The sequence below is a fragment of the Corvus moneduloides genome, chromosome 12 (assembly GCF_009650955.1).
Source record: "Corvus moneduloides isolate bCorMon1 chromosome 12, bCorMon1.pri, whole genome shotgun sequence".
Lineage (NCBI taxonomy): Eukaryota > Metazoa > Chordata > Aves > Passeriformes > Corvidae > Corvus > Corvus moneduloides.
Window position 1 is genome coordinate 12,299,581 of NC_045487.1, and position 23,589 is coordinate 12,323,169.

Here is a 23,589-nt window from a genome sequence, read left to right on the forward strand (position 1 = left end):
CAGTATTACTAACAGTTTCCATGTGTAAATATATATTTCTGAGGGCTTAACTTGCCCTCATTGCCTCATAGGGACTGCCAGAACTTGTACTACAAAACCCGGGGTTCACTGGCAAAGAATTTTGCTACAGTAAGAAAATTTGCCGGTATGGTTGGTGGAAGTGAAAAGCAAAATGTTCTGTGATCTGCTTAGCTGTGACTAGAACAGGACAGGAATTCCTGTGTGCCAGTTCTGGGCCATTCCTTCACTCCACTGGAGCACAGCAGTGGCTGTGCTCTGTGCAGGGAGCTAGCCCTACACACTGGCTCCTGCAGAGGTTTGCAAAAGCAGGCATAAGGCTGGAGCAATGAAATGAAGATTTCCCCTGGCAGTCTTACAGTTTCCAGCAATCTGGACTTCAGGGACTCCTGTTTTGATCTGCATCATTGTGTTTAATAATCTCTGATGGACATTTCTTGTCTTAATTCTCTCCAGTCACCTTCTGAACTCACAATTTTAACATCCAAATTTAGTGCAGAAGTCTGTTTTGATAAAATAGAAAACATGTAAAGTAATATATATTTCTATATGCCTGCTGTTTTGTAATTTTCCAGATTGCTCCCTAAATGATGTAGTATTATGAGAAATAGTGACCATTTATTCCCAAATCACCTTTTCCATGTCAAGAAGCGTTCTTATAGCCTCCTCACAAAAGCTTCCTCAAGATTTCCTGTCCTAATCAGAGGAATCTTATCTAATTAATTTTTAAAAATCCTTTCCAATATGTTATTGTCATTATTATTTTCCTCTATGTTATTCTGTAATACCATGTTTGAGATCAAACGGTGAGAAATATTCATGAATCAGGGGTGCTTTGCATAAATAATGTTTTTTCCATTCCTCACCTAAGCATTGAGTTAATGTTTACTGTCCATAATTACTCTCCCACTCTGCTAAGTGATAATAAATTATTTAGGGTGGCATACTGTGTTTCTGGTTTGGGGTATTGTTTTCTTTTCCCTTCCCCCCACCTGTGCAATGTTTGCTTTTGTCAGCATCTTGTCTCTTCAGCCATTTTATCACCAAGTTGCTCAGAGATTCTTTGCCAAGCCTCAGTCAGTGTATGTTTTCACTGTCCTGGTAATGTTCTACTAGATATTAAATTGCCACCAGGATATGCACTCCTCCATTTTTCTAAGTCAGTTATGAATATGCTACAGCACAGGTCCCACTACAGAGTTCTATAGGAAGGTGCATACCCTTCACAATGAAAAATCAATTATTTAATCGTCATTTAGTTACCAACATGTAGGATGGATGAATTTATATGCTGGAGAAGACGTTTCACTGCTCTGCCTGCCCTTTTTTTGATTTAGTTTTTAAGTTTTTTGGTGGCCCAGATTCAGCATAGCTCACTCAATAACAAATTTGGGAATTCAACAAGACATCTCCCTGGCCTGTTCTGGGGATTCATTTTGCAAAGGACATCTAAAGAGTCAATTCTTGCTCCACTATGAAGTTGCAACAAATGAATGCCCAATGCCTGTGCAGCTGGAACAGGCTGGAAAGGTTGGAACAGGTTGTCCTCCAGGGATTTGTCAGCTGATGGGAATATCTATTAAGATGTTTTTTGTGAGGTTATAATGGGAAGTTTGGATGGCTTCTTAGGAAATAAGTTATAATGCCAGGTATTGACATTTTAGAGCTTTTCATTCACTTAAGTAAAAGTTCTAGTTATTAGCAAAGTATACATTTACTTTCTTTACAGAGTTTCTATAGTGTTCTTTCTCTTTTTCACAGCTTCTTGGGACTTTCCCAGTACTGCACAAAGCAGCCATAGGGCTGAGCTTACTGCCTTGCTCTTTGCCTAAGGACAAGGAAGTTAGTTTAGGAATGTTATCCTCTTCCCTGTAGGAATATAGTTAGGAGATTGCAATTGCATCCATACTCCAGCTATTGTGAGCTGTCAGACAGCCCCTTTGAGTCCTGAGTTACCTGTAGCTGTTACAGTATTAAAGGAAAGCTACATTTGCTCTTCCATCCTACCAGACCAGTCACACACCAGATCTCTTGAGCAGATGGGTCACGCCATCCTTTAACTAACACCTATGTGGGAAAATGAAAACCAGTTGAAGTGCACTGTAAGCAATGCCTCCTCTTTTATAGCCATTAACTTTTAGTGAACCAAAGAAATAAGAGTCATTTTTAGAAGATTCAATATCCATTTCACAACAAGAAATTCACAGAGATGTGAAGTTTCTTGCTAGCTGTTCATTCTTAGAGAGATGTACATTTTCCCAATACATCTGGAAATGTAAAAGAATACCCACGAGAATACCTATAATGCACTACCCAAGACATGTTGACAGCATGCTTATTTAAATTTCTCTCCTCAGAAAAGCAATATACCGCTAATTCTATTGCTACTGTTATTTAAACCCAAGTGGATAATATTTATTTGGGCTGTATCCTCAATATCTTCCAAATTTGCTTATCTACTCTATCAAAAGTTGTGCATTTTCCTTTTGGAACACTTATATCTTAATAAAAAAATCTCTTGTTCATTTTTGGTTTTTTGTTGTTTTTTTTAATCTTAAAGAATACTGCCTAACATAGGAAATGGATGAAGTTGGATTTCCTGACTTTGGTCATTCAAAGGAAACCAGTTTGCCTTGAGTGAGCCATCAAAGGCAAGGTGTTTATATCACACCTTAATTTTGGTTCTGAGTGTCAGCCAACAAGTAGGCACCTGGCCATGGGATTCTCCAGCACTTTAGCCTAGGTAACTTTCATGCTTCTACAGCATCTGACATGGAGTTCACCTGCTAGTGACTGACCCAGTGTTTAACAGTGATTCACCACTGGAAATAGTCTTTGAAATTCATAAATTCAAGGCAAGCCTGGTTTATGGGGACTGATAATGCTGTATTAGTTGCTGGAAGTTAATGAGGTCCTGTGTTTGAGTACAACCAGATTAAAATGAAAAACGAACCACATTACATTCTGTTTCGACAATTATTATCAGTTGGTTGTAATATAAATATGCAAATTTCTCAGCTTGAACTTTAACATCCTCTGTAGAGACCATTCATCTCTTTAAAGTATTAATTTAAGTTGTAAAAGGATCCATACATCATTGCATGTCATTTTGAAAACAAATATTAATCAATTTTACACTCTGAATTGCCACTGTGCAAGTGTAATGTCCATTATTTTGGAGCAAGTCAGTGGCAAGAAATTTACATATTCATTCTTGGCTTAAGAAATCATATGATAATACAAGTACAACACAAGAAATTCAAAAGACTTAAGACCTTATCATCATCTATTCAATGGCAAAAAGCCTGCCTTTGCATTCTCAATGCATTGGTATGCAGATTAGGAATATGTTTCTCATTCCTATCAGTATAACCTTGAAAGCTGGTGACAGCTGAAGTGTAGTCATAAGTTTTCTCTTCCAACAGAAAAAACAGAAAGAAAAAGAGGCAACAAAATGAGTGTAAAGGATACAGCAATTTCAAGTTTTATGATAAGCTTTTTGATAGTGTATCTGACTACTTAGACTGTACTATGTGGGTATGTAGCTTGAAAGTGTGTTATGTCTAGATTTAGCTAGAATTTTAATTGCAGGTACATCTCTGCTACTAAACTAAAGTTGATATTTCTGATATGAGAGTTAAACCTGTCTTTTGTTAGCTTACACTATAGGAAATAGTTGAAGATGTCTGCATGTTAAATATTGTCAAGGACACCAATTTTTATACCAGCTGTCTCCCAAAGAAAGGAGGCAGTTTCCAGTTGGAAGGCAAGCAGTGCCAGGCAAACACTGTGCTGGAAGCCTTGTCCTACTGAAACAGACAGGCAGCAAAGTCTGCAATCCAGGTAGCTTGCCTATTGTGGGAATCATAGCTACTGAATTCTTGTTTTACAGTCAGAATTGAAACAGGCAAGGGCAGAGGATAGGTTAAATGAAGCTTTAAGTGTAAGTCCTCACTCAGCAGTGGCTGCTCTTTCTCAGGTTCGAGTGTGTCAGTGATGAAGGTGAATCCCAGCTAATGCCAACAAGAATGCTGCTTCCACTTGAGAAAAGCAAATTGCTCTTCTGGATAGAACTGGAGACTCCAAAATGCCATTCCTGAGCTCCAAGATGACAGGTGGAGAAAAGAACAGCAGTGCAGGTATCCCCCTTATAGCTGCCTCATCTTTGTTAATTATGCAAAACCAGATTCTGAGATAATTGGCCTGGCAGAGGTTATACATAAGCTCCCTCTAGTGGATTATTAAGCAGGAATTTATAAAAGCACATCTTTTCTCTGACCATTTTCTGTCACTCCAGGTGCACATGAGGCTACCATAGGCACCATGCTGTTTCATGGGGCGAGCTGTTGTTGTCTGTCCCTGCTTGCTGCCTCAGGAAATTCTGCGAAAAAATTCTGCCCATAAACCTGCAGTTATAACACGAGACAACTGCAGCACTTTTGGCTGGGCTTGCTATTCTTCACTCCTTGGCAGGGTCAGTTTGATTGCTGCTTCAGAATACTGATGTTTCTTAATCATCTGCCTTTGTTTTCTGGTTAAGTGAATGGGTGAATACTTTGCCACACATCGTCTGTCAATCCAACACAGTGGGAAAGGACAGTTGAAGCAATACACACTCTCTCCGATTCATAAATTTGTCATTATAGCATAATCAGGTCATTTGCACTTGCCCTGGTCTTGCACAGGCTAATTCTATATTCCTGAAAAAAGTACACTTGGTTACATTGCTCTGCCTCTTTGTCCCCCTGGGCGTTTATTCAGACCAAAACTGCAAAGGCAATATGCAAGACACTCGTGTTCCTTGTTTGCACAGTTCATGCAGGTCAGAGGAAAATCATAAAGAGGACACGTGCAGTGGCCAGATTAAAATGCAACAGTGCATCAGATATGTCAACTGGATTTAGGATTATAACAGACATGTAAGCAATTAGGGTATTTGCTAGTTCAAAATACTCACATGAATGAACCCACATTATCTTCTGAAAAGCATAATAATATGTAATTGCAGTAACAATTCCTCTTCCATTATGTCCTAGACATCAACATTCTATAATATCCTGCACAATCGATTGCAGGCAAGCCCTCAGTAAGAGAAATACTCCCAGATGTGGTAATGTCCCAACACTGTGGCTGCTACCTAATATTAAAGAATTACAGTAGAAATGTTTCAATAAGAAAGTAGAAGCATTTCAGTTTTTATGTGGCATAGATTGCCACAGACACTGCCAAGCAGCTTTATAGAGTTCTAAATCTTCATTCAATGCCCCTTTACATCATTTGAATGAAGATTTAAGCCTCAATAAAACTTTCTGAGTGCTTGTGGCCATCTTTGCTGTATAGTAATCAAAGTGGGGTACAAGCAGACGAAAGCACTGTAGTGCTCCTAATGATCAACACTATATCTAGTCACATTTTCCTTTGTAAGATGAGTTGTCTTAAAGGCTGTTTTCATGGATGGCGCAGCAGTACACATAGAAACAGGCATTTATATCCAGCTTTTATGCAATCCTTTAAAAGATTGCTTTGGGGGTTGTGAGGATTTTTGTTGCTTCTTTTCGCCCCATATAATGCTTATTTCCTTTATAGCTATTTTTAATTAATTTATTATATGGAAGGTATTTGGGAAAAAATAACAGGAAGTAAATGAAAGCTAATATTTAAAGGGTAACTTTCCACAACACTACAGCTGCATTTCCTTGTTTACTTATCAATCTCCAACTGTAATTAAGATATTGCAGGGCAATGAGTTGTGGCATTGAATTAGAAGCCCAAATGAAAATAAGCTTCTAGTTAAGATATTAGCTGGGAAATTCAACACATGCTGGTTCATTTCAAACACAAGTTATGACTGAGTGGAATTTGAAAGAAACTTTACTGTGAGAATCTGCTCTTGAAAGAGTACATGGTTTGTTTCAAAAATAAGGACACTCATTCAGGAAGAACTTTGAAAAAGAAATAGTCAGTCAGTTAATTGTGGAGAGGATTTGGTGTTTGGATCCTCCTGCAGAGGAAGGTGTAGGATCATTGTGAGGATCTGAGCATCCACAAACTTCCACAAACGGAAAGTAAAGTACAACTTCCCTCTTGAAGTTAAGACTCCAACCACAAGGTGTTTTATTTTTCATTATGTTTTACTTTACATCAGGGTTTTCTGTTAATGATTAAAGTCTCTGAAACTGCTCCCCTTAAGCAGTTACCTTCAAAGAGGGATCTGTCTGGACCCATATAGCTCTGTATTAGAAATCTGGTGTAGAACTGTCTCTGTTACGTGCTTTCCCTGTTACTTTGGCAACATCATTCTTCCTATTGAAAAATAGTGAAATGCAAATCTTTATTGGTAGGTCTACTAAGAACATTATGTGGCAACTACTGTCTGTGAATTATACAATGGTTTCTGTGTAATCCTTAAAAGACACAAAATAAAAAATATGAGGAGTATATCTTAAGAGTAACTGAAGCTGGCAGCAGTCTGCAAAAGCAGTAGTACCAGTGTGAAAATCAAGCTCTGATTGTTTCCCCTCATTTTTTAATGGGAATTTTAAAGAAGACAAAATGTGGAAGTTGCTCAGCCCATCTCCTCTTGGGAGCCAGGCTGTTTCTGGTTTTGAAAAAGACAGGAGCTGACCTGCAAAGGGAATGCACCGGTTACCAAGGCACTCAAAAATGGGCCACTCACATGCTCGTGAGGGAGCTCTTCCAGGTTTTGTAAAAAGATTGCAGGTTTTACTAAATCAAATGGAGACAAGCTGATTCTTTGGCCTTGTCTTGGGGAAAATTGTCTCATTTCCAGTTCCTTTGTCAAGAGATGAAAAACTGGAGGCACTCCATAGAAGAGAGACCCTCCTCAGAGCACCAGGGTGGGTGCTCCCCTTGGACAAGAAGGGCCAGCAGTAGCCCATCCTTCCCCCTGCTGATTTTTGGCTCAAAAGGTTAACACATTGACCTTAAGTCAAACTTACTGTTTCAAGTTAAATTAACTATAGTTTTCAGCACATAAAATATGCAGGATCGAACTGTAAGGGCAAATGAAGGCCTTGTTCTCCAAAACACCATTGCCTTACCAAAATTTGCAGAGTTATCTCAACTTTGACCACCAGAAAACCAGGCCTGAGGGCTCAGGCTAGAGATTTGCAGCTGAAGGATCAGAGTAAAACTCAGAAAAAAAGGTATATTTCCCTTTTGGGTTCAAAATGAGAACTGAGTTTAACATAATTTCCAAATGATTGATCCCAAGCAGTAGGTTAGGAGGGGGATGTTTTGAACAATACTGTCCCTTCCTTTCCCTTGTATTTCTTTGTAAATAACATATTACCTATATTAAGGTAAACTGAATCTGTTAGACAATTACCTAAGGGGATTGTGAAACTGGGGTCTGCATTATAAAGCAAGTGAAGTTATGACAGCTGTGACCCCAGAGGAATCAAGGCTGAATAAAGACTGTCTCCATTGCAGACAAATGATGATAAAGTGATCCTTTTAGCCAGCAGTCAATGGAACCTGACAAGGCCAAACCTCCAACTAATGAACAGCCCAACCTTTGCTACCACGGAGATGTACTGAAAGTTTAATCTCAATAAGCATCAAAATACATTTGGCCAAACATTTTTAACAAAAGAGTGGCACATATCATTAAAGTTAGACGAGTGAGGAGGAAAATAGGAGCATGGGGGGTGTGTATTCTTACTGTATCACAGGTGCACAAAATTGCCTTGATAGAACAATATCTTATTTTTCTTCTAAAATTGAATTTCAGATGGTACCTACGTCACACAGACCTAATAATACAGAAAGCAATTGTCTCAATGATTCCTATTAAATCTGTGCATTTCCAGATCCTTATAGAGTAATGTCAGTTACAGAACAATGTCAGGCTGACGGACGCAGCACAGCGTTAAAGAAAAAAAATCATGCACACAATAGGCCAGCTGCACATTAATAAATATGTAATGTTTGATTAAAAATATGGATCGTATTTTTCCCCCCAATTGCTGACTACCCCTAAGGCAGAAGATGTGATCTGGCTTCCACTGATGGGTTTATTTCTTGCTTGCTTTGAAAATACAAACTAAAATGTTTTCCTGTCCCAGCTGTTTCCCATTGTTCATGTTTATCAGCTCAAAGGGTGAACAGAGGAATAAAAAATACGCTCGCATTTCAAATGTGCCAGTCAGTCAATCTATTGTTAAAAGAAGAAAGCCTAATTGTCTGTGCTGGCAAACTTCTTTTTGGTGAATGTCCAGTTTTTAAGAAAAGCTATTCAGCTGTGCCATTTGTTTAATACATGCATAAAAAAGCACATAAAATCACAAGTTTTCTGTGGGATGGGATGGGGGGTGGGGAAAATCACATTTCTAAGTTATATCCTTGAAACATTCAAGTAGTAACCTAAGTAGTAGTCCATGGATTAGTTTTCTGTTATTTATTGATCTGAATTAGTGGCTAGAAGGAATTTTCAGGGAATAAGAGCTAATGCCCTAAAATTGAAATTGGCCTCCCTCTCCAAATCTTACATTTTACTTCTTTAAGAAGCAGAACTTCTTCCAGATTTCTTCACCAATGCAGTGGTGAAAGTCTTTTCCAGTTATATTCACAAGAGTTTTATGTTTTAATTTCAGCTACTACTATTCTTCATTTCTTCAGTCCTTCATACTAACACAAAGTGGGAATCTGGATGGGGAGAGAGCAGAACTACTTTTCTGAATAGGAGAATCTTCTGTTTTTCTCCAACTCTTGTGATAATTAGGCAGCTCTATCCCATCTTTGACTTGCTCTCCCAGCTTGTGCTGCCAGTGCTGCTCTTCCAGCTTTCAAACCAAGCCCAGTTAATCAGAACTGACACTCATTTTATGCCATGCAAATGAGCAAGTATTTAACTCACAGACTACTATATTTACCAGGACTGTGTTAGTCCATCTTCCTAGTGCAGTTTTTCTTTGAAAGCCTTTTGAGGAAAGGGTCATCTTTAGTTCCTCAGTTGTACAGCAGCAAGTGCAAAACATTCTTACAATTTGAAATATTAAAAAAGCACATTAATATAACAAATTATTGTGATCATTTGCTAGGAACTTTCCTGTTTTTCTAGGTTTTTCTTCTTTTTGATGGGAGAAGAAACAAGTAAGTGGCATTATCATCCAGCTATCTCCCCCTTGTGACACTGAGATGTCACTCACAGCAAATTGTACAGATCTTTCTTACATGAGGAGTTCAATAACTCCTCGTGACATCTAAATTACCATTCCTGAGTGTCCAGGTTAACACCTCACAGGCATGAATAAAGCAATAAGGTAATTGTCCCAAGAGCTCTGCACATCCAAGTATCTGCTTTGGTCATCCTGGGCTCATGTTCACCAGGAAGTTTGAGAGAAAAATACTTCCTAAAACTGGAAATTGGGCGTCTGGGGATGAGCTACCTCACTCATTAGGGTGAGGACTTGGGTTTTTTCTAAATCTGCCCTTATTAAAAGTTACTGGCACATATGAAGGTACTTCATACAGGAAAGCACAGTGGCCCCCACCCTCACCCACCCACCATGACCAGCCATTTCAGAAACTTCAGAAAATTCATTGATTTGGCAGAATAAAAGTGATACAGAATTATTCTAGAGACAGTAAAACCAAAAAGGAGAATTACTAAATAAAACAATTAACGTGCAGCAGGTGGAAGGGATGCAGTCAGGGAGTGACATGGGGCTGAATTGTAGCAATTTATTTGGAAGATTTTTGTCATTGTCTTAGGGACTTCTTAAACAAAATAGCAGGTACACAGCTCTGGAAGGATGGTGCACCCTGTGACAGCAGGCAACAGGTGAAGACCCCCCAAGGGGCAGTTTGGTAGTCAGAGAAGCAAACAGATGGGAAGGGGTGCAAGAGGGGCTGCAAACTCTCCTGGGGGAGCACAGGCCCTCTGCAGTTCCGCAGGAGCTCCAGTGCTGGAGCTGCTGGAAATAGATTCAGCCTCTTTCTGTTTGTAAAATTTATGGAGAACAGTGTTCTCTTCTGTTAACCATTCATACTGCCACAGCTGGACAACAAGCAACACTGAATTCTGGAGATACACAGGGCAATTTCTTGAAACCCACTATTAATATTCTGTAGCTCAACTATTAAATTGTAGCAGATTTCTCCATTAAGGATGAAGAAATATTTTGGTTTAAATTTGATAATCAATGGTCTGCTTAGAAGGCTTCAGTTAGCAGACTATGAACTGTTCATCACATCAAATCTACCAGATGTGGGCCGATTTTGAATTCTTTTTTTTTTTTTTTCCCCCAGAAAAGAAACTGAATTTAAAAACTAGCAGCCTAGAGTCCTGTGTCTCTGAATTGACACTTAGGGCTTGATCAATCTTTGCTTACTAGGGTTTCTCTGTAATGATACGGTGACGTAACATTAGGATATTTCTTAAGATCTGATCAAGCACAAAGCAGTGGCTCTCCTGAAAACACAAGCTCATAGTTACACTGATTTATACGAACTGAAACTCTGGGTGTTGCTGGCTGGTGATGTTCCAGCAACAGAGGCCCAGGACAGATGTCCATTGTCCTGTGATTTTTGTAATCTCTTGCCCCAGTCAGTGCAGACATAAAACAAGCACAGATCAAAGTGGAACAGGGCTCTTCACGTGTGTTTGGGTCCAGGTCAGAGACGAGCAAATTGTGACTCACATGTCAGTCAATACCACAAACGTGAATGTGCCTTCCCAAGTCCAGCAGAGACCTCCCGTTTTGTCACATGAAATGGCAAGTCCATCAGCTCAGCAAGGGCTGGAAATTGCCACTTCTCCAGCACCATTCTGGCACAGGTTCTGCAGGCAGAGACATGAAATGGTGAGCCTAGATCAGGGGACACTTAGGAATTCACTGACCTTCCAAAGCAGAGAGGAATTTGGTATTAGTTACTGTGTATTAAGTAATTGTTAGCTATTTTAAAGACTTCACTATTCCAAAGCTGTTCCACAGGTGAAAGTCCAACTCCTGCTAGGAGCACTCCAGGGTAAATCCCTGCCTGAATAACTGGCACCTTATTTTAGCCAGACACCAACTGTTTTCCAGTAGGGAAAAAGGAATTCTTTTTCAGCTGATCATTCCTTGGTTTAAAAGAATATTTATTCACAATAGTTCTTCCTTAATTTCTTTTTTTAATGTAAAAAGAGGTAATTTTCTCAGTATGAAGCTCTTCTGTATTCTTTGTCCTTTGGGAGACAAAATAATTGGCAGAATTAGTAATATTCTTGAACTTGTAATTGTCTAATGTCTTAGTGTTCTAGATGGAAAATCAATACATTATGATGTGTCCCAAGCCAATTTAATATAATTTTAAATGTGATGGTTTGAAACTGTCTGAAATGCCTGTTTGAAATCCTGCATATCTACATCTAGTGATTCAGAAGCTCATAGCAGAGGGTAGTTGGGTGCTCTATCTCCCTGGATAAATCTGTCTCTTCCTGGCTATTTGCTGTTTTAACTCTGTCAGGCAGGCAAAAACTTCTGCTGTGACTGATTTTCCTTCAGTGGCCCAGATCTTTTCCAAGAATTCTGATGGAGACAAGAAAACACCCTGCACTGATTAACATATCACCTTTAATATACCTTTTTAAAATTATATTTAGCAGTTTCTTGTGTAATATCAACTTCTTTCAAAAATGGTTCTCAGTACAGGATGGGGCATTGGGCCGGACAGTTCAGGCATTATTTTATTACTATAACAATATCCTGCATCTGACACACTCTCCATGACAGCATCCATGTTATCCACTGTACAACCATTTTACACAATAGAATTTACACCCTAGACCAAAACTTTGAATTGCATTGTAACATACTGTAAATAAAACACTGACACTTCCTTTTAAAATTTAAAATATGAAGTGCAGCACAGCAGGGGACTTTCAAATGTAATTAGCACTAATGCATCTCTCTTTCAAATTAAGAAATATGTTTTCCTATGGTTCTGTGTCATCCCTGGTTTGGAAGACAAATTCATAGACTTTTATAAAATGCAGCATATGAAGCCCATGTCGTGCTTTTTATCATTTTCCTACTGCCATCAGGAAGTACAGTTTTCTTACAGGCTTGTGGGCCATCTGTTAGATATGAAATGCATTGAGGGCTAAAAAATCACTGTTTTTCTTGGTTTCTGTGCTGCTTTCCTTGTAGATACCAGGCACTTTTTATGCAATATGCTATAGTATCTTGCAGTAAGCAGAACAATTAATTTCCTCTGAAATCGTGGTCATGCACCCAAAGCAAAGACTTGTGACATTCCATAATAGGTGTTATGTATAGTGGGTGTCAGGAGTTGCCTAGATATGCTGATAATGAGCCATACTTTTGAGGAGTCATAATCAATCATTCTTCATTTAGAAAGTCAGATCCATCAGCCTGTCATCAAAATGTCATAACCCATTGATCTCACGTTACAATCAAGGAATCTTGACTCTTATTAATGGCATTCTGTTACGCCAGTAACATCAGCAATCATTTTATCATTTATGATAATTTTATCATTTTACTAGTATCATTTAAAACACTGAAGTTAGTGACTAAATCCATTCATCCTTTTCTTAATCCCTATTAATAGTTACTATTAATTCTAACATAGCTGTTTTAAAACTTCAAACAATTTTAGATCCAACATGATCTGTGAATGGAAATAAATAAGAAAAAGCTCCTGTGAGTCAGAAAGACCTGAGTGGATTGGATTCCCTTCTGGGGGTCATTCTACCTCTGCTCTCATAGTTGGTGATGTCAACACAATCTTTTAAGAAGTTACTTCCTGTTATCTCAGTGCTGCCCATCTGTTATTCCTGTATCTCCCGATGACATGTCACCAGTGGTAGTGACAATTTCTTATCCACTGCTGTCAGAAAAAGAATAGCTTAGGAGCTTGGAAACAAATTTCAAACTAAAAGTTGCTTTGAAGTTTGATCTGCTATTCAGTGAAGCACACTGTAGAAGAAATAGTAAACATGTCAAGATAAAGGGAGGAAAAAAGGGAGTGAGAACAGTGGAGCAGGATAGAGATGAGCTGCATTTGCATACATTTCCAATGTGCCTTTCAGGCACAGATACTTTAGAGATGCATAGCCCTGCTGCCATGTGGGATTTTAATCTGTGCTGTAGGAGTAGGGAGCATACATTGTCTGGTTGAAGTAACTGTTGGAGACAGAGACTAATCTTTTTATTAGTGGGACTTTTCTGCCATACAGGAATTTACAGCAAAACTCTTCCAATACGTGGGAACAGTCAGGACTCCTCTCTTAATGCTAAAAGGATTTGTTGCCATTTTCACTTCAAATTTTACAAATCTAAAATTACAATATGATTCTGGGAAAAAAATGGTAGCAGTAGAACACTATACAGAAACATGATTATTTTCAAACACATTATTTTTAATAAAATCAAACATCCCCATGGAAAGTTTCATGCTTGATGAACAGTTATTTCCTAGAAGGAAAGTATCCAAATGGAATTTTTTACCTGCTCTAATAATTGCAAATTAACTGGGATCAGGTTTGCCAAGTCCTAGGAGCCCGCTCTTGGCAGCCAGCTCCCTGCAAGACTCTCCCTCACAGCAACAAGTTTGTGGAATCAAGCCCTTTGTTTGGATCAGTGCTCATCCCTTCAGGCAGAGCTAATCAGCTAATTCAATCACACTGGCTATTTAATTAATAAGGAAGCCCAAAATTCCACATGAGATGAAAGGATGAAGAGCCCAGGAATGACCCTTGATAATAATAAAAGGTAATTACAACCAAGAATTGCATTATTCAGACTTTGTTATTGACATGATAAGCACTGCCATATGCCGTGCAAGCTGTGATATGCACCCTACTGCTCGGAGGTGCAGCAAAGCTCTGAGGTGCCACTGCTCGCTGGGTTTCCATGCAAATGTGGCTTCAGGTGAAGAACTGAACACTGAAACCAGAAAAAAACAAAACTTCCCAGCAGTAATAACGGGAAAGCAGCCTGGCCACTTTGTTAGCTGTGTTCAGGTAGAGCAGTAGCACTTGTAAGATTCATTTCTCTGTTTAGAAAGACCAGGGATGTGAAATACCAGATCCATCTTGAGGGCATCAGGGTGCTGCATGGGGAAAAAGACCCCAAAACTGCCATATTGTTATGTTTATTATGAAAATTAGGTTCCTTGTGGAAAAATGAAAGGTGTTTTTGCAGGATCTACTGGGAAAGGGATGGGGAACTACAATGAAAAGTACATTCCCAAAAGCAGTTTCTGCCAGAATGAAAAATTTCCACAGAAATTTGGTCCTATTTTATTTACACCATGCAAAGAAGTGTCTGCTGACCCCAGTGAAGCAGTATGTAGGGGGTGCCCAAAAGACACTGGGCATGAAGGAAAATAACAAGACTACATCACCTGCAGCATCACTTTCCTCCCAAATCATTATTTTGTGTGCTAGTTCCTAAATATTACCAAGTTCTTGGGAACTAGAATTAGAAAACGGAGATAAGATATGGGCTTAATTTCTGGCTCAGCCTTTAAGTCCTTGTGGACCTGGGGCACACAGAATTTTGCAGTGGGTCCAGTTCTTTCTCCTGTGATTTATCTCTTCAGACTGTGCGTTCCTAACGTAGAGACCATGTCCTCAACTGGGTATAGCATTAAAAGTCCCCAATTTGATTAGGGTTTCTTAGTCAAAGTTAAAAGTTTTATAAAATCTTCCCCAGTCCTTAAATGGTTCCAGAGTTTTATTGCTCATTAAAAGTCTGAATCTGAGAAGCAAAACGTATTTGATTTGTAATGAATGTAACCCTTCAGTAAGATCACAGCTGTAATGTTACAGAATCAGTCATGTAAAGAACAGTCACTGGAAGAAAACCTGCCTTCTTCTTTTTTTTCTCTTTAACCTCAATAGAGCAGTTCTTTTGTTAATTACAGTTACTGCACACTGTGATATTGAAGTGCTCTGTTCTCAAACATATTCTTATTTATTTTAGTCCTTTTTTTCCCAGGTAATGAAATGTCAGAACCCTACTTTTTCTGGTTTTGTAGTATGTTGATCAAAGTGACCTTTGCTTTGCGGCAGACACAAATCAATATAGCGCTCTGCGGTATTTGACAGATAAAGGTGCAACATATAATAAATGGCAATCACTGACGAGGAGAGCAAGAAAATACCTGCCAACTTCAGTTCATACCGGCAATTTTCAGACAATGCCACATGTTATGTTCAAAGTAAAATTCATTCGTCCATCTAATAACAGAGGTGGGGGATATTAAAGGACTCAGTTTTGTTAAAGAAGTGTTTCAACTCACAGTAATAATTCAGAGTCCAGTCCAGGTCTACAGCGGTTGGTTGCAAGTAAAGTTATTACATTTTGAAGACAGGTTAGAAGAGCAATTTTCCTTGCCATAAAGGAAAGGACACACACACACACACACAGGGCTTTACCCAAGAAATGAAATAGTCATTATATACACCCATAGAAACATAGTCTCTTATTCTTTCTCCACACACACACACACACAAATTGCCTTAATATCCTAAAGCAGCTCTCCAGTGCAGTGTTTCACAGCCGAGTGTTTGATTTTCTCATATTCTTCCTAACCTGCTGTTAATTTACACACAAATGGAACCAATTTCTATTTAAATGCTTAATTGCAAGTAGTGTCAGCAAAGTATCTGCCAGAGATTTGAAGTCAAGAAAGCATCTGTATTTTATTGTCCTCATAGGAAACTATTTTTGTATTGTGACTGAAAGGCCCCTTTATTTTTCTGTTGTTCATAATACATGTAAGTTTACAACTCGCATTTAATGTTTATTTTCACAAGTGCTTTGCATGGAGCTGCTGATACACTGAAGGCAAAAAAAGGCCAATCCACAACATATTTGTGGCTGTTCAGAGCCATTCGATGTGGTTCAGTGAAGACACACCTAATTTATGAAGCCCAACTGCTGATGGTGTCCATGCAAGTGCAGTGTGTGCCTGCTAGCGCCTCATACCTTACCTGTGCGAAACCTGAGATTGAGACGCTGAGTTAACTTTTGATTAATATTGTCAGGATGTGACCATTTATTAGTACTAATGGTCAAATTCAGTGTTCAAGCTTACAGCTGAGCCTGAATTGTAAATCCAGCTGATGTTCCAAAAGCAGAGCAGCCTGCAAGGAAGAGGATTGCAAACACAGGGTCAGTTCAGTGGGTGACAAAACACAGCATCTTGTACCAACATGGAAAGGCCAGTTCTAGGGAATAAGTAAAGCAGCGCAAAATATTTCAGGAATCTTTTTCATCTGCTCCAGATTCTCTTTAATTTTGTAACCTTTCATCACTTATCCTGGTCTTTTTCAGTAGAAATATTATATTACGTTAGTTATATTTTTCTGTGATAATACTATAAAAATGAGAATTCCTCTCCATCTGGTTGCTACTGTGACTTTTTTTTGCTATTTTCTCACCCTTTCTTTATGAAAAGTGAGTTTATCCTTGTTGGTTTTTTTGTTGTTTTTTTTTTTTTTTTTGACAAACTACTGAACAGGGAGCAGGTGTTTTTTGTCATTTGTCTGCAATAATGCCAGACCTTTTCCTAAGCTGCTGAATGCATGATTAACTTTAAACTGCTCCTGCTTCTGTGTATCATTTTTCCTATATCCTGTTGTGTTAAACTGTACCCATCATTACCTGGGATAGGTCATGTACCCTAGTTCATATTAATCCATTCTGAATTTCTCACGCTCCCAAACTTGTGAAAAGCAGTTATTTCTATTATCATTATACATTTTGCCACAGGATATATTACTGAAATCAGTCACTTAGTGCTGGTCTGTAAGGAACTATTAATAACAGCTGACCTCTCCAGCCTGGGAAATGTAGTTACATAGTGCAGCAAAACTTTTTCCTCATAGAACATCCTTGTTGTTTCAAATGATGATTCCATACTAAGTTATCAGAGTCTGGCATGTTGTCAGGTACTTGACAGCTATGAAAAGACCACATTCATTCCACCCAAAGTTGCATGCAGTTGTTCTGCTGCTGTAAAGTGTGGGTTTAACAAGAAAGGAGTCTCTAAACGTCATAACCTTGCTGAGGGGGTTGTTACCCCAACTGGCAAATGCTCAACTGTGAGCAACAGATTTATTACCTGACATAATTAATGGCCTAGATAGTGACATTTCCCATATTATAGACAATCATGAATTATGAGCCCAGCTGCTAGCCTTCTCATTCACTGAAATCGGTTGATAAATATGTTTATTCGAGGTCAGCTTGGCCTCATCCATTAGAAATATTGTTTTTCTAAACATTACATTGATTTAATTTAACTCTAATCAATTTTAAATGGTTCTGACAATTAACAAAAGCTTCAAATATGACCTTAAAGTAATAGGATTCATTAGCTATGTTTAGGATTAAACTTATCCTAATAGGGCTATTTTTCTTCTGAGGGCATGTAGTAGGCCGACTGGTGGTCAGTCAAAATGAAATCAATTATTATAAATTATACAGTTTGGGTTGATTATGTCGTGCCTGCTAATTTGTATAAATAAGGACCTCAAACAATAGAAGCCATTTATTAATAACTATCTGTGTCCCAACCTGTATCACACTTTATGCTACAGCTGCAGGATCATCTGTTACCCATGAAGTATTATATTCTCTACTGCTAGGCATATATGCTAATTAAACCCATAATTAATTGTAATAGTTATAGTTAAAGTCAAAAATGCTGACAGCCTTTTTGGCCTATTATTCATGGCAATCAACTGATTCAAAAGGCAACGTAATCAACAATTCCTGCACTAGCCAGGGGATCATGATACAATGGCAACACCAGTGACAGCTGGCACCCACAGGTCTTTGGGTACAATAGGAAACACAAACCTCTAGAACTGAAATGCCTTGGTATGAACAGTGCCCATTGTTTTTCTGAGGGAAAATAGAAGTGTAAGTCCTATTTAAGAACTGCCTCCCCAGTGCAATGGTTAACAGAAGGGCACAAGAGCTCAGTGAGCCCACCTGGCCTTCCTGGGGCACTGGCAGCACTCGGGGTTTGGCACCATCCCTCAGGGTCCTCTGGTTGTAACCCCTCACCAAACCTATCACCTGCAGCAGGGATGGCTTAGATTAGGGATGAAAATTCTGGAGAGTGGTTTGGAATATCAAGAAGAGATTTTATTGTCTCTGTTCTCATTGAAAGTGTGCCTACTGGACAGTGGCCAGTGCCCAAAAGGTGTGTGCTGTCCTTGGGTGTGTTACCTGCAGAAAGAGAGAACATTCTCTCAGCCTGAGCAGGGAACATCTCCTTCCCCACATACATCTGTCTGTGTATCAGCCTTTGAACCTATGGGAAATGCCTTTTATTTTGTTCCCAGGCACAGTGGTGGATTCCAGCAGCCCTGAGAGGACACGGTGGAGAGAGGAAGGAGAAGGGGGCAATCTGACTATCGTCAGTAGAGATCCACAAACACTCTTCTAAGGCTTGCTCTGGAGCAAGCGTTCTGTGCAGGCACAAATTGGGTGCCCCCAGAGTGACCTGAGCTCTTCAGGAGGCCACCAAGGGTGGAAGAGGGAGTAAAGGCCAAATTAGTGGCCACTTTTAGCAGTGAGACTTTGCAGCCCAGATGAGGGGCAGTGCCGGATGAGCCATCTGAACCTGTTGCACCCACAAGGTACCTGTCTCTGCGGAGGTCTTGCCTCACTTTCCTGCTCAATTTAAAGCCAGTCCAGTTATCCATCCCTGCATGGGGCCTCAGATCACAATCTCTTTCTGAGTCGTTCCTTCCACGGTCAGGCGTGTTCGTGGCCCATAGCACTGCCAGGCCAGCAAGTTTATACATACACATCCTGAGATGTGCTGCTGCTTAGACAAGGTTAGCCAGAGCCTCATTACTAAGATTTACACTGTCAGTTACAGAGATGCCCATCCAATCCTGTAACAGATAAATTTATGGGCATCACAGAGAATTTTTTATTGTTAGAGCTCATATACAATGTGTGCCCTTAGTGACACATTTTTAAATAAAATATATTGTACTAGTGATTTCTAATGCTTAAAATAAAATAAAATAAAATAATAATCAACTTTTAGCTACAGTTTCCCCCTGGTTACTGAGCTGAACTTAATGACTGGCTGAAAAGTATTTGTCAACACAACAGCTGGAGAGCAACACTTTCTTGTGGCTTTATGTCACAGCATATGCCAGCCACTCAGAACATGTGATAATTCAACTGGAGCTGGTACTACAATAGCAGATGGGTTGAAGCATTGTTATTCTCACTCTAGCTCCCAGCCCTTGAGGGATCACTAAATAAAATCAAAGCAGATGGACCATTACAAGCTCATTTGTGTTCACTACAAGCACCTCAACCTCCAGTTGTGATATACTGCACCTTTGTATAAAATGACATGTATGGTAACATGGCCTAATGAAAATAGCATCAGACTTGGCAAGTGAGGAATGAGACTGGGAAATATGCACAGATCTATTTATCACTGAGTTCTTACCTTGTAGAAAGGGTCCAATTCTGTCCCTCTCTCCCCACCCCCCTGCCCCCAATGTTTAGCGTAGTATTTTTCTCCATGTTTATAATTTAATTTCCTCACACTTGTCACAAGAACTAAGAGGTGGCTGCTGGTTCTGGCTGTAGGAGCCAAGCAGGGCTCCCAGCCTGTGCAAAGACAAGATGAATGCTACTAACCAAGAGTGCAAAACTCATTCCTGCACACCCCTGATGAGTATACTAATCCAGGTGGCCCGCAGGGGTCAAAGCTTTAGCACCTACTGGTACCTTTTTGCACCTGCAGGGACCAAGGCACCGTGTACATTTCTCAGCCTGCTCTTGCCATGAGGTGTTCCACAACTCTGCACTTTTGAGTTTATGGGGGACTTGGGGCATAGAATCAACTGCTCCACTAAATTCCAACATTTTTGTCTGTGAGATCCCAGTCAGCACTTCTGAGCAAATTCCCAGGGCATGGGAAGCACTTGCTTCCCCAGGATGAAAGATATTTAAACTGTCAGTTTCCAGAGGAGGATCCTTTGGGGTCTGCTGACAAAGTCAGAGTTTAATCTGAAAAATTCTTCTTGCTATCCTCAGCAGCCCAACATAAAATCAAAGGCACATCCAGTGCCTGCTTAAAAAATATCTCCTGAGCACCTTGTACAGCAATGCACCAACGATGTCACCTGAAGGCTTTGTCCTACGGTTCCCACCCTGACCATCCTGCTCCAGGGAGCTCCAGCAAGATGAAATACAGCAGGAAAGGTCTTGCTTCCCTTTATGACAACTGTGCTTCTCAACCACACAGACACAAACACACAAACACACACACGTGTGTGTGCAGTTAGTGACAACTCCCAAACTGAACTCCTCTCAAAAGTGAGCTTTTTATATTTGTATGTATCTTTTCTTTCTGCCCAGTTTTAAACAGTTTCTGTGCCCTACTGCACAAACAGCTTCATTCAGTGCTAAATAGAATATACTGTGAACTTATTCAAGGCTTTGAGAGTTCTAATTTTTCCTGTATAAACAGGAAAAGTGGGAGTACACAGTGTTTGGGGAGAGTTAAATACTTTTGTTTCTGTCTGCAAGCAAGACCCATATAAGACTATGAGCTTTTAATAAATCTCCATGGGTCACCTGACTGCCACAGGTCCCCTCATCCAGCTCCTGCTGGGCTTTAAAGAGCCAGAGAGGTCCAGCAGTGGAAAGCCAAAGAAATCACTTCACTGGGGTTGATAAATACAGTTGAACTTCAGTGACTGCAATATGCAGTTGAAAAACTTGTCCAGCTTTTTCTGTGAAACAACCTCTTCCTGAATGTCTGAATTGTATAAAATGATGAATGGATCAGATAGTGTTTCTCACCTTACCCAGAAACTGCAGGGCAGCTGGACAGTGTCAAGGACAGTGCTTCCAGGGAGCATACTGCGTGCAGCTCGTGGCCATGTCCTGCTTTGTTTGCTCTTCCTGAGCACTTTCTGCTCAGTGTAGTGACTCATCCAGAACTGCAAATCGGTGAAACTCCGTCAGAGGCATGTGCAGGTCAGGTCAGGCATCAGCAGTGCCCCTTATCTGCTGGCCAGCTTTCCTATCAGCCAAACTAATTTGCTAAGATAATTCTGTTTTCTGCCACCTATTACAATAAATCAACCACTGTAGCTTCATTGAATTCTCTGCCAACTGCTGCCCTTGAAATTCTCAGACTGTATGGGGGGCTGGGAGGGAAATCTGTACTCTTCTAAATATAAGAAAGTTTTAGATAAACAACTTGATATTCTGGGCAATGCTGTACTTCCTCAGCCCCACATTAATGGTGTGCCAGAGTCAGCATAGACTGAGGCAAACCCCAATGCATCAATCATTCCTTTGAAAACAAGTTTTTTGAATAATGTGATCTCGGGTGGTAAAGCACAAACACGGCAAGTGGCACAGAGAGACAGAGAACACGAGCACACATTCAGGAAAGAGCCAGAGGAAAATGACTAGGGATTCACCATTGAAGAAAGAAGTAAAGGTGTTTCAATGAAACGGTAAGTCTCTGACAATTAATTTTGAAGAGAAAAAAAATATTGAGGATAGGTGGGAATTGAAGGAACATGAAGCATCCCCAAGCATGCCTATTACAGCAACAAGACTTCAGGGGGAAAACTGTATTCTGCTTTTCCTTATAGCAATATCAAATACTGAGAGCAGCAGTGATATTACAATCCACAGCCATATTTAAAATTAGAAGATACACTAGTTTATACCCTACTTGTATAGTTTTGTTTAGATTAGATGTTTAATAATGCCAATTTGTTGGGGGTTTTTTTTAAAGGGACCTCTATCCCTCATGAAATTTTGGCATTCTCTTTTGAATTATCCAGGAGATCAACACTGGTTTTGTAATAGCTCTGCTGGCGTAAAACTCAGCCTGTACCAGTTAGGTTGCTGAAGGGAGCCAATTCCTTCCTCAGCAACAGGGATGAGTTCATTCAGTCAATCATTTGGCAGAAGGATGTTTAAGCATAATTGCATATCCCCTCCCTGTCTTTAAATATTCAGAGGAAAAGTCACAGAAGAACCGATAAAGTAACAATAATAAAGGGGCTGAAGAACAGTATTATAGTGTGAACTCATATATCCCTTGGTTTCATTTACATGTTTAACAGCTGCTTGTTTCTCCATTATAGAAAGATCATTACCTGATTTGTAAGAAGAGAGGGGGAGTCTGTTCACCTTTGGGCAACTAGCTCTGCATTTATTATATCTCATTATACATTTAATTGCTGCATTATAATTTATTTATTCATTGATTTATTGTGATAGATGAGTAGAAACAAAATTACCTTTGCAAATTACTTTGATAGGTGGGAAGTTTGCATGGTTAAAAATACCCCAACACGCAGTGTGGAATGTGAGATGTCACCCAGTGAATAACATCTTCACACATAAGCACTAGCAGAGTCAAACTGGTCTCATTACAAAGTGAAGGCAAATCCAGCCAATTTATATACTGTTTAGAAAGAAATTACTATGTAACTTCTGTACAATTATCCTTACATTCCCAGATGTCTCTTTGCTTCATGGAACAGGAAACCGGCTGAAAAACGAAGGACAAAGAGGATGGAAAGCAAAGACTCGTCAAAAATTATAAAGCTAAAGGTGTAGAAAGTTTGCAGAGCACGTGGTGAAGCCAGGCCTGCCTTGCTGTCAGTGTGGGTGGGCAGCTCCTGCCGGGGCAGCTCAGCCCCACAGCCCCAGCACAGCACCAGCAACCAAATGGTGCCTCAGAGAGTCAGAGATAGAAAATACACATAGAGAATTATTTCCATTTTCAGTTATTAAGACATATAGGGAATAGTTTAGACCCAGAAAAACTCTGATTTTTTTTTCAATTAATTAAAACTAATGATTTTATTAAAGTTATTAATGAATAACAATAGCCACTATCAAATTTCTATATACACATATCAACCAGCTGCAAAACTTGTCAGTTAGGGCTGCAAAATGCAGGTTGGTTTTTGGTGGGGGTGGTGCTTTTATTTTGGTCTTTACAACCTGGAGCCTGCACCAGCTCCCAGGGGCAGTGGGATTCCTCCAGGGCACGGTTCCTGAGCTGGCTGGGAGCAGGTTGCTCTTGGAGAGCCGGGAGGGAAGACAGGGACTGAGGGAGGCTGAGGTGCAGCCACACCACCAGGCCCAGCTCTCATGGCTGGACCTCTTCTCATGGAGTGCCTGGGTTCTCTTCTGTGACACTTCATTTAGCATGAAACTTTTTGGTGTGAAAATTCCTGTTGTTGATACAGTTTTCATCAGCTTCCACTGAGTGCTGCATTTGCCCTCAGATTTCCTTGGCATTTTGCATCTCCCAAGCAGTATCTGCTTTCATCACTCCGACACAGGCACCATTTGGATCCGGCCTTCCATGATGAGCCCAGAGGTGGTGCAGTGGGACCTGGCCGGCGTGCCTGGCCTCGGGCCGTGGGTCACACTGCCAGCCCAGCCCTGGGCCGCTCCGGCCCCACGGACTGCCCGTGGGCTCGAGCAGGAGGGAGTCACACCCCTGCCTTCTGCTTGGGGCAGGCTCGAGATGCATAAACGTGCGAGAGCTGTATGTGCAGCT

General features: G+C 40.0%; 1 long non-coding RNA gene across 2 annotated transcripts in view; it reads left to right on the top strand.

The window, feature by feature from the left end:
• LOC116450156 overlaps window positions 1–23,325 on the top strand; it is a 194,655-nt gene extending 171,330 nt beyond the window's left edge. For both annotated transcript variants that reach the window (XR_004242697.1, XR_004242698.1), the window contains exons 4-5: window positions 3,998–4,157; window positions 18,353–23,325. This is a non-coding gene — a long non-coding RNA (uncharacterized LOC116450156). The remainder of the gene's footprint in view (window positions 1–3,997; window positions 4,158–18,352) is intronic.
• The last annotated feature ends 264 nt before the right edge of the window (window positions 23,326–23,589 follow it).